Source organism: Anomaloglossus baeobatrachus, chromosome 9 (assembly GCF_048569485.1).
Source record: "Anomaloglossus baeobatrachus isolate aAnoBae1 chromosome 9, aAnoBae1.hap1, whole genome shotgun sequence".
NCBI classification, from domain to species: Eukaryota; Metazoa; Chordata; class Amphibia; order Anura; family Aromobatidae; genus Anomaloglossus; species Anomaloglossus baeobatrachus.
Window position 1 is genome coordinate 110,309,864 of NC_134361.1, and position 9,616 is coordinate 110,319,479.

The 9,616-nt window shown below is 49.4% G+C and overlaps 1 long non-coding RNA gene across 1 annotated transcript in view; it reads right to left on the reverse strand.

Annotated features, from left to right (window-relative positions):
• LOC142250527 (uncharacterized) overlaps positions 1 to 6,897 on the reverse strand; it is a 119,656-nt gene extending 112,759 nt beyond the window's left edge. Inside the window, exon 1 of the long non-coding RNA XR_012725209.1 lies at positions 6,853 to 6,897. This is a non-coding gene — a long non-coding RNA (uncharacterized LOC142250527). The remainder of the gene's footprint in view (positions 1 to 6,852) is intronic.
• Positions 6,898 to 9,616: the final 2,719 nt, after the last annotated feature.

The window sequence follows — 9,616 nt, forward strand, 5'->3', positions numbered from 1 at the left end:
GGGTCCCCCACATAACGGGAACGCTCACTTGCTCCTTCAGCTGCAACAATGGACTCGGAGCTGGGGCAGGAGTCGTCACCTCTTGTTCCTGCGTCAGGCGGGTTGCCGCCAGCTGCCGCAGCCTCCTGGCCTCCAGCATCCAACACTTCAGACCCTTCAGCAGTAGTACGGAGCAGTAGATTAGGCGAGCTTACACTGAGGCGCCCCATAAGTGACGGCAAGGGCGATGCATAGGCCGAAACTAGGCCGGGCCCCTCAGCCGCAGCGGCCGGTCCAGATAGGACATAGGGACGTGGGTCACCAGTCGGTTCTGCTACATCTATTCCCCTTTCGCACATCGGGGCAGTTGTATTCAGCTCCTCCACCTCGTTGGTCCACCGCTCCAGCATCCGGAAAATCTGATCCTGCTGACGTTGGTGGAATTGTATCACCCGGGCCTTCATCCAAGCCACGGTCCCGGGCTCAGGGTCTGGCACAGTCTCTACTGGGACTTCTGGCACCACGCTATTAAGGGGCCGCGGTTCTAGCGGTTCCCCTTGTGGCATTTCAGGGCCGTCCTGGACGTCTGCAGCCGGCTGGTCCGCCGGAGCGGCCGGGCAGGGTATCGCTACCGGTTGGGCAGGTAGCGGGCCTAATGGCGGGGCGGCAGCAACTATCGCGGGTAGCGGGGAGAGAGGCAGGGTGAGCGGAAGCCGGCCGGGCCCCTCAGCCCCAACGGCCGATCCTTCAGGAATACAGGGGCGTGGGTCGCTTACCCGCTCCTCCAAATCCTCTTCTGCCTCGCGTCTCCACATAGCAGCCACCACATCCGCCATGTCGGTCTCCCACTCCTCCAGGAGGAGTTGCATATGGGCCTGCAGACGGTTACTCAGCGGGACGGTCCGGTCCCTCAACCACGTCGCCGTGCCAGGCGCGGGGGCTTCCTCGTTGCGAGTTGGATCTTGCATCTTAGTAACGAGGTTTTTCCAGGAACCCAATATCGCTGCAGAGTCCTGGCGTCCCTGCTTCCACAGCCGCGCTCACATGCGGCCAGCCGCCATTTCGTCCCCCTTAGCTCTTTCCGGCCCCTCCTCTCTCGGGGCGGGATTTTGGCCTTCGCGCCTCTACTGCTCGAGAAGACGCTCGAGCGGGAACTTTTCGCGCCAAAGATGGCGGCTTCTGAAATTTTTCTGCCGGATACCTCCGGCGGTAACAAGGCGCACCTCTACCAGACGGCAGAGCGGTAAGATCCTGTTCGTGACGCCAAGTTGTCGCGGGCGGGGAGGAGGGTGTCGGCACACTACGCTCACCCCTTCTGCTCGGGTCCGGCAGCTGCTCAGTGGTGGCTCGAGCTGTGGGCCGGATCCCGGGGTTCCTTGAGCGACACTCCTCGCCCGTGAGTGAAAGGGGATTTGTTGTTGGGTGTGGGGGATTGTTATAGTTCGTGACGCCACCCACGGTTGTGGTGATTGCACCACCGCTGCTCTGAGTGGGGATCCCGGGGATGGTGATGGGGAGCAGCCAGGTGTTGTGTTGCCCCTCCGTGGGTAGGGGTTGGTGATCCCGGGGCCCGGTGGTGGGTTGTGAGGTGCGGGGCCTGGTGGGCGCAGGGACGCGGGGGCAGCGCTGTGCCTTGCGGCACTGTGGTACTCACTCAGCCTGAGACATGGACACAGTTTGTACGGTAAACCAAACGGCTGGTAGGACGGTCCCACAGACGGCTGCACCTGCACTCCCGGTAGTTGACGGTGATGTCCCTCTTCCTTGCACCTAAGTTTTACTGATGGTAGCGGTGGATTCCCTCCGGTTACCCGCTCCCCAACTGCAATCTGGGCCGGAGGAGCTCTACACTTTGCCCGCAGGCGCTGGCCCTGAGAAACTGGTGCCTTGGCGGTGGCGGTGTCTCTCTGCTTCAGGTTGGGCTATTGCCGTCAATCGGGACTTGGTTGTTGGGGGATCTACGTCCCCTTCACTGACGGATTCGGCAAATTTGGCGACTCCTAGCCTTGCCGGGGTCCGAGAGGCCCCTGCCCTGGTGCTGACTGTCCTTCGGAACACTGCTCCAGACCACCGGGCACACAGCCAACGGGGTCCTTCCAGGAACTTCCAAACGGTCCCCCTCCGGACAGTCACCGCCGTCGCTGACCTTGCTGTTCAGGCCCTACACAAAGCTGGGCTCACAGGCTTGCACACTCTCTGCTCTGTCACCACTTCTTGCTTTCCTCCTTTTCCACTTTTCTTTCCTTCACTTTTACTTCTTTGTTGTTTACTCTTGCCCTGCCCGGGGCTACTCTTCCACTCCTTCCACTTCCTCCTCCCTGACTAGACTGCCTGGTACTTCCCGCCTCCAGAGCTGTGATCTCCTTGGTGGGCGGAGCCAACCGCCTGGCCCACCCCCTGGTGTGAATCATCAGCCTCTGGAGGAAGGCAACAAGGATTTCTGGTTAGCTGTGATGTGCCTACCTGGAGTGTGGGGTGTGGTGGTGTTGTGACCTGTGACCCCTGGCTTGCCCAGGGCGACACACATCACCATACATGTCTGGCAGCAGCTTATCTACAAGTGACAATATGATCGTCAGTCTGGTATTGAACATGCCGGTTTGATATTGATATACTCATTAGGCTGTTGGTTGAACCTGCTATCGGCGGTTTCAGCCTGCATTAGCCTGCCTGCTGAAAACAGCTTCAATAGGAACCTCAAGACCTACCTCTTCCAACAAGCCTACAACCTACAATAGCCCTCAGCCCAGTACACCACTATGCAACCAGCTCTGTCCTCACCTATTGTACCATCACCCATTCCCTGTAGACTGTGAGCCCTCGCGGGCAGGGTCCTCTCTCCTCCTATACCAGTCTGTTCTGTACTGTTGATGATTGTTGTATGTATACCCTCTTTCACTTGTAAAGCGCCATGGAATAAATAGCGCTATAATAATAAATAATAATAATAATGTCTATGGTGTCTTTAGTGTTATATTCAAATGAAATTCAATCAGAAAAAGTACAAAGTATTCACATGCACGGCCATGGCAATGTGTCAGTGACTGCTGCTTGGGGGAGATTCCGGTTTTGAAAACTGTCTGATATTTTTAAAGCCTATTCAATTACCTTCCGGACACGAAAATACAGCGAGTAGAATGAAAAAGGAATTGATATAAACTAAGGTAAGTCACTTTTTTACTTCTAGTAAATCCTAGAAAAGAAGCCAATTTTTTTTTCTGTAGAGTGGCTCCAGCACGTGATCTGACAGTGGGAATGATAACAAACTTTGCCATCATTCCTCAAATCTTCATCCGATGCAATAATCGGAGGAAAGGGCTTGTATCCTTTAGTAATTCTTACAGGACACCTATTTCCCATTGGAAAATAATGCTGCAGACTTCCATTAGCTGTGTATTTGCACCTTAGTTCTCTTCTATGCTAAACCGGGGGTGGACATAGAATTGGTGCAACCAGGGAACCAAGAGGTAAGGGTGCCATTACTACCTCCAAACCAGGTGGAATTGAACTTTATGCTGAGGAGTTGGACTGCAATAGGCCCATATACTGTTCTTGCACAGGGGTCCGTTTTTGAAAGGTGTCCACCACTGTGCTAAACCCAGGTAGACATAAGACCATGCTATTTTATATCCCTTTTGTATAGAAACATTAATAATTAGAATTCATTTTTTTGCCTTTTTTGAATTGTGGTTCTTTAAATTGCGAAATCTGAAAATTTGCTTCTATCTGTTTAACAATGCTATTTAAGGTTACTCTGAAACTCTCTGATGCTTTCTAATGACTAAGATATGGGATATTGCATTTACTAGCATACAAAGTAATACAACCGCACTCTGATCGTGCTAACCTACATTTTTGTATGAGGAGGTCGGCCATGAGCTCCGTTCTCCGTCGCCAAAGAGACTGTGTTCAAAACTGACTTCGGGCGGGGTGCACAACACTTGCTGCTTCACGCCAGTGTCCGTCGATATGTACCGCCCCGCGGCCTAGGCTGCGACCGCCGAGCCACTCGGATCCGTGCTCACATTGCGGGCGGTGGCTTGAGCCTCTCACGGATCCGGGGATCACGTCGCTCTGCAAGGGGGTTTGGCGCTACGTGCGGGGGAATGCGGGTATTTGGTTTTGGGATGATTGTTTGTGACGCCACCCACGGGTTGTGGTGATGGTGGACACCACCGCTGCGGTGAAGGTACGGGGACTCCCGGGAGCGGTGTAGTGGCGCAGCTAGGTGTTGACCCCTCCATGGGTAGGGGATGTTGGTCCCGGGGCCCGGTTGTGCGAGGGCCGGGGAGCAGGGAGCAGGGTTGCGGTGCGGCGCGGTGCGGTGCCGGATGGCACTGGTGTACTCACGATTAAACCACACAGAGTCACTGGTAAACCAAATGGAGGGATGGACGGGGCCCGCAGCCGGCTGCCGTTTCCTAGTCGGGTTGGCAGTGTCCGCCTTTCTCCTGCACCTATGTTTGTAGTGTGACCACTGTGCCTGGGCACTGGTAGTTCGCTCCCCGGCGTGTATGTGTCCTAGGAGCCCCCTTTTGCCCGCAGGCACTGGCCCTTGGATCTCTGGCCTCTGGCGGTGGCTACTATCTGGACGGGTTGGACTGTTGCCTTCATTCGGGACTTTGGTGGGAATGAACCCCTGAGGTCCAGACCGCAATCAGTTAATTCGACTATGGTGGTGGCGTATAGCCTAGTTCAGGGTCTGAGTACCCTGCCTGGGGCTCCGGTATCCTGTTGGCTCCCCGGTTCGGTTCCGGCGGGCCACTACCCTGTTCCGGTCCCTTACAGTTCCACCGGTCGTATTCCCGGTCTCCTGCAGGCGGCCACTGCCGTCTGCCTGCCTGACTTATCTGGGGTCCTAGGCTCCAGCCCAGGCCCCAAGCAGAACTGTACTCCACTTCTCTCCACTCCACTGTACTGAACTGGACTGTTTGTATTTTTCCTGCCTCAGGCCAGCAGACTCCTGGGGGGGGCATGTCTTTCTGCCTGACTTCGCCCACCTGGTGTGCCTGTCTGACTCTGAGGGAGGCAATCAGGTCTTTGTGGTTGACTGGTGGTACCTTTCTAGTGTGGGGTGTAGGTGGTGAGTGTAATGACCTGTGACCCCTGGGTTCCAGGGCGTCACATTACCACTGCTGCCAGTCCTTGATCTAGTAAGACACAAAACATCAATAACAGAAAATAGAAGAGGAGAAAGTCCAGCTCAAGATCCTCCAGATAGGCTAAAAAAATAACTGTTATTAAACCATTAAAAATTGGCAATATACACGGGCAATAAGGTACTGAATATAGGTGGTAACTCAACAGAGGCAATGCATTTCGGCACTCAGTCGCCTTCCACAGGTCTTCACAAAACATCAATGTTCACTTAGACAAACACTTTTGTTCACTTTTATTCTTCACACCGTTATGACAGACATGGCATTACTTTCCTTCCTCTCTCTGTGGGGTACTACACTTTGTGCTGCCCCCGCTATCTTGGACCGTGTCCTCAATACTTCGGGGTCTGTGCCTCATCCCCCCTAATACAACTCCCCTTTGTCTGTTTCTGGGCCCTGATAGCTCCCTAGCCGGGTGACTCTCTAAGTCCGTCGGGGTGAGCTGTAGTCTCCGGACCTCCAGAGGTTAACTCGAGGTTCCCTGACTAGCCTTAGCACCAAGGCCATGTCTTCTCATTTTGAGTCCACTTCTTGACTGACCCTCTCTGGAGCTCCCCTTCCTAACCATCCACCCAGCCATTTCTTACTCCTCCATTAACTACTTTAACCTTATCTTATCTAACAACTCTACTAAACTCACTCTACCACCAGCTAACCCGACCACTGGAACAACTGTTGGCAACCTGTTTAACAGTCCAGGCTTTGCTACACCCTAAGGATATTCCTTTATAAAACACTTAAATATCACACATGCATTTATAATATATGACAGTAAATGTATAAAACTTAATATATTAACATCATGGAGCACTGCCCACCTATTACATGTTAACATGGAATATATGTTTTGGCCAACATTACTCTAATATACAATGTGGCCCTCATTCATAAAGGAACATATTTCATATTCCAGTCTTAATGAGGGTCATAGAGGAGTAAGATGCCCCAACTTCATTATGAGGGGCATGTCACTGAATGAATATGGTATATTTTATCAGTGGCATTATCAAATATGTTATTCCAGTCAATGACTGGAGTAACATTTCCGGTGTAAGAAACACTTCCACTTTCCATCAATTTGACGGACAGGCATACCATAGCAAATCGCCAGCTCCACTCATTTTGGCAGTGCAGCTTGAAACTGTCGTGAAAACACCAAAGATTGCAACATTTTTTTGCGCAAAAATTTTGTGACCGTTCAAAGTGTTTTATGCCATTTTTTAGATAAACACTTTGATGTATCGACCTCTATATATAGGAAAATTGAGATACGTAGTGTGCAGTTTGATCAATCTGTGTGAGTCTACTGTATATGCCAGCAGCAGAGCAACCTCTCTATCTACCAGGCGTATCTCTCCTGGGCCTGCAAATGTAAGGAACAACCAATAATGAGGCCGTCACATCTCCATAAATGTACACTGCAAAAAACTAAATTTACAAACACCTTCATTGTTTCCAGAAAATTATATTTAGATGCATACATTATTGAAAGTTATTATAATCCCTTAATATACCACGGCTGCAACATAGAACGATGGGAAATGATGGTATTAATGCATCAAGTATAAATTAATTACACAAATGTCTTCAATTGTCAAAAATGATATAGAAAAAGTAATTGTTTGTTAGACCTTACATGTCATTTCTGAAGTTTACAATGACAGACAGTATGGAGACGGCTACATCTGCATTCTGAGAGCGTTTCACTACTTACAATAAGTCTACTGTGGAAGCTGCAAAAGCCGCTTGTTCCTGACGCCTCTTGGTGATTTTCGTTCTACCAGGGGCTGTCAGAAAAACAGAGTTTGTTTATTTTGAGACTGGATGGAACGGATCCAAGCAGATACACAGTAGCGAAGGAAGGAAGTAATTGTGTTGTATTGTTCTACAGTGCTCATTGCTCAAAGTGGGAAAAAGTCACAGAAAAGGAAGTTGTTGAATTTGAAGGAGGAAAATAAATGTCCTGGAACAGTCACATTGGCCACTTGCTATTATTAATGAGAGTATTGTTTGACATTAATTACAAGGGAAAGGATTGTTCAACTGCAACCACTGATTTAATGCAGTTTGATTTAATCACCAAACATTTACCATGGAAGAGTTGAATATTTACTAATTATTACATTAACACTTTTACAAGCTGGTGTAACACCTTTCCTGCAGTGCAGAGGTTACGTGAAGAGGGTCGATCAGCCAAAACTGACAGTATAGACTGAGCACGTAAGGGATATAACGTCTATAAAAATTGCACCTTTAATGATCTACTTATTTTTTGGAGAAACTGAAGTTTAAAAATATGCCAGGAGGCTCAGTGAACCTGATTGGTGTGCCCCATGCAGGGGCAAAACTAAAACGGGACATGTGGAGCACAGCCAGCAGGGGGATGGCATTGGGCCACTACATGCATCGGGGCAAGGAGTCTCCCAGGTCATGCCATTTTGCCACCCCTGGTAGTGAGATTTAGATGTTCTCCAAGATGATTGTAAACTGACAGCCAGCTTGGAGCCCCTGTAAATGGCCAACTACTTGCATTCTATTTTTCCACATGTTTAAGACACAAGTAAAATTGAAGCTCTAATCACTGGCACTTCCAAGGTCAAGGCGATGTACAGCAGTGGGATGAGGTCACTTTCACACAATGTAGACATCACTCCTGCACCACAGAGGAGGAAAGGATGGTGGAAGGTAAGAGCTCCAATGGAGCTGAAGAAATGGGAATTTTATGGGGGCGTGGATAAATCGTGAAAGGGTACTTCTATTTAAAAATGAAGGGGCAGTATAGAGACTCCAGTCCGGGGAGGAATTATGGAGAAGTGGAGCAGTGTGTCATTGGGAAAAGTGTGAGACAGAGATTACAGAATAGAGACAGGGCAGTACAGGGGCGGTTCAGTGTGAGCAGACAGTGTAGAGGGGGTGCAGTATGAAATGGTGGCAGCATAGGTACAGTGTGGCGGTATAGCTAATAAGGGCAGACAGTGTGGCAGTTATAGCTAATCAGGGTGGCACATGGAGCACTGTGATAGGCAATAATTTATTCAGGGGCACAGTGTAGAGAAGATATTTTTATTCAGGTACATTATAATTGAAACTGTCACAAGTGTGTCACAGCCTGATGTGATCTTGGAAGGATCTGGGATCAGAAGGTCACAGTGTATTGTTGATCACAGGTCTGCTTTAGTGCCCATTTGTTGTTTACCCTGAGTTGGTGTGTATTTAATTCCATCCAGCACTGAAGGGGTTAAGATTCTTCTCTATCCTGCAGTGATGTAACAGGTAGTTGTATCCTCAGCTGCAGCCACTCCCTTCTGCTATAAATATCCGCTCCTCACTCCTATCTATGTCGGCTATAGCTCCTATCTAAGCTGTCGACTTTCAAGAAGTCAGTCTCTGGAGAAGATGAGGTGTTGCTTCTGTTGCAGCTGAGAAGTTGCTGCTGTAGAAACTGTGGGGTGATATTTGTTGTGTCTTTCCCCATCTGTATATCTTACCTTGCTTGTGTTCTCTTATTGCAGTGGTGAGACTAGCGTCTTGCTGGTCTTCAGTAGTCAGGGTGAGTTCAGGGCCAGAGAGAGCTTAGGCACAGGACAGCACATGGGGGAAGGATCCATCTAGGAACGTTAGGGAGTGCAGGGATCAGACTCAGGTGGGTGTGAGGAGGTGACCTTGCTCCCATCTCCCTAGCGCCAGGGCCGCCTTTTGTATTGCTAACCTGGTGTTCCCTCTGTGTTGAGCCACTCACAAGGAGTCCCCTTGTATCTAGTGTGACACCTGCAGTTACATCATGAGAGAAACTGTATTTTACAAGGGTACCATGTCAGGATTTTCTGCATAACACTAGGGAAATTAGAAGCTTAAATAGACGAACTGTGAATGTGAGAAGTCATCATGGACAAGATCGAGAAGAAGGTAGATCCAGGCAACTACCGTCCAGTAAACCTGACATCAGTAGTATGCAACGTTTTTGAGGGCATTTTAAGGGATGACATGCAAAAATATATTGCAGAAAATAATATAATAACTGACAAACAGCATGGATTCATGAAAGATAAGTCGTGTCTAACAAACCTGTTGGGGTTCTATGAGGGGGGAAGTGCAAACCTGGATATTGGTAATGCAGCTGATGTGATTTATTTGGACTTGGAAAAGGCAAACTAGGGGAAACTATATGCAACTGGCTAAGGAATTGGCTAAAAGATAGGAAACAAAGAGTAGTCATAAATGGTTCATTCTCTAAATGGGCTATAGTCAGCAGTGGGGTGCCGCAGGGATCTGTGCTTGGACCGATTCTTTTTAAGCTCTTTATTAATGACCTTGTGGATGGAATTGATAGTAAAGTGTCAGTCTTTGCTGATGACACCAAACTATGTAGGATATTAAAAACTGACCTTGATAGTACAATATTACAAAAAGATCTGTATAAAGGGGGCTTTACACGCTGCGACATCGCTAATGCGGAGTCGTTGGGGTCACGGAATTTG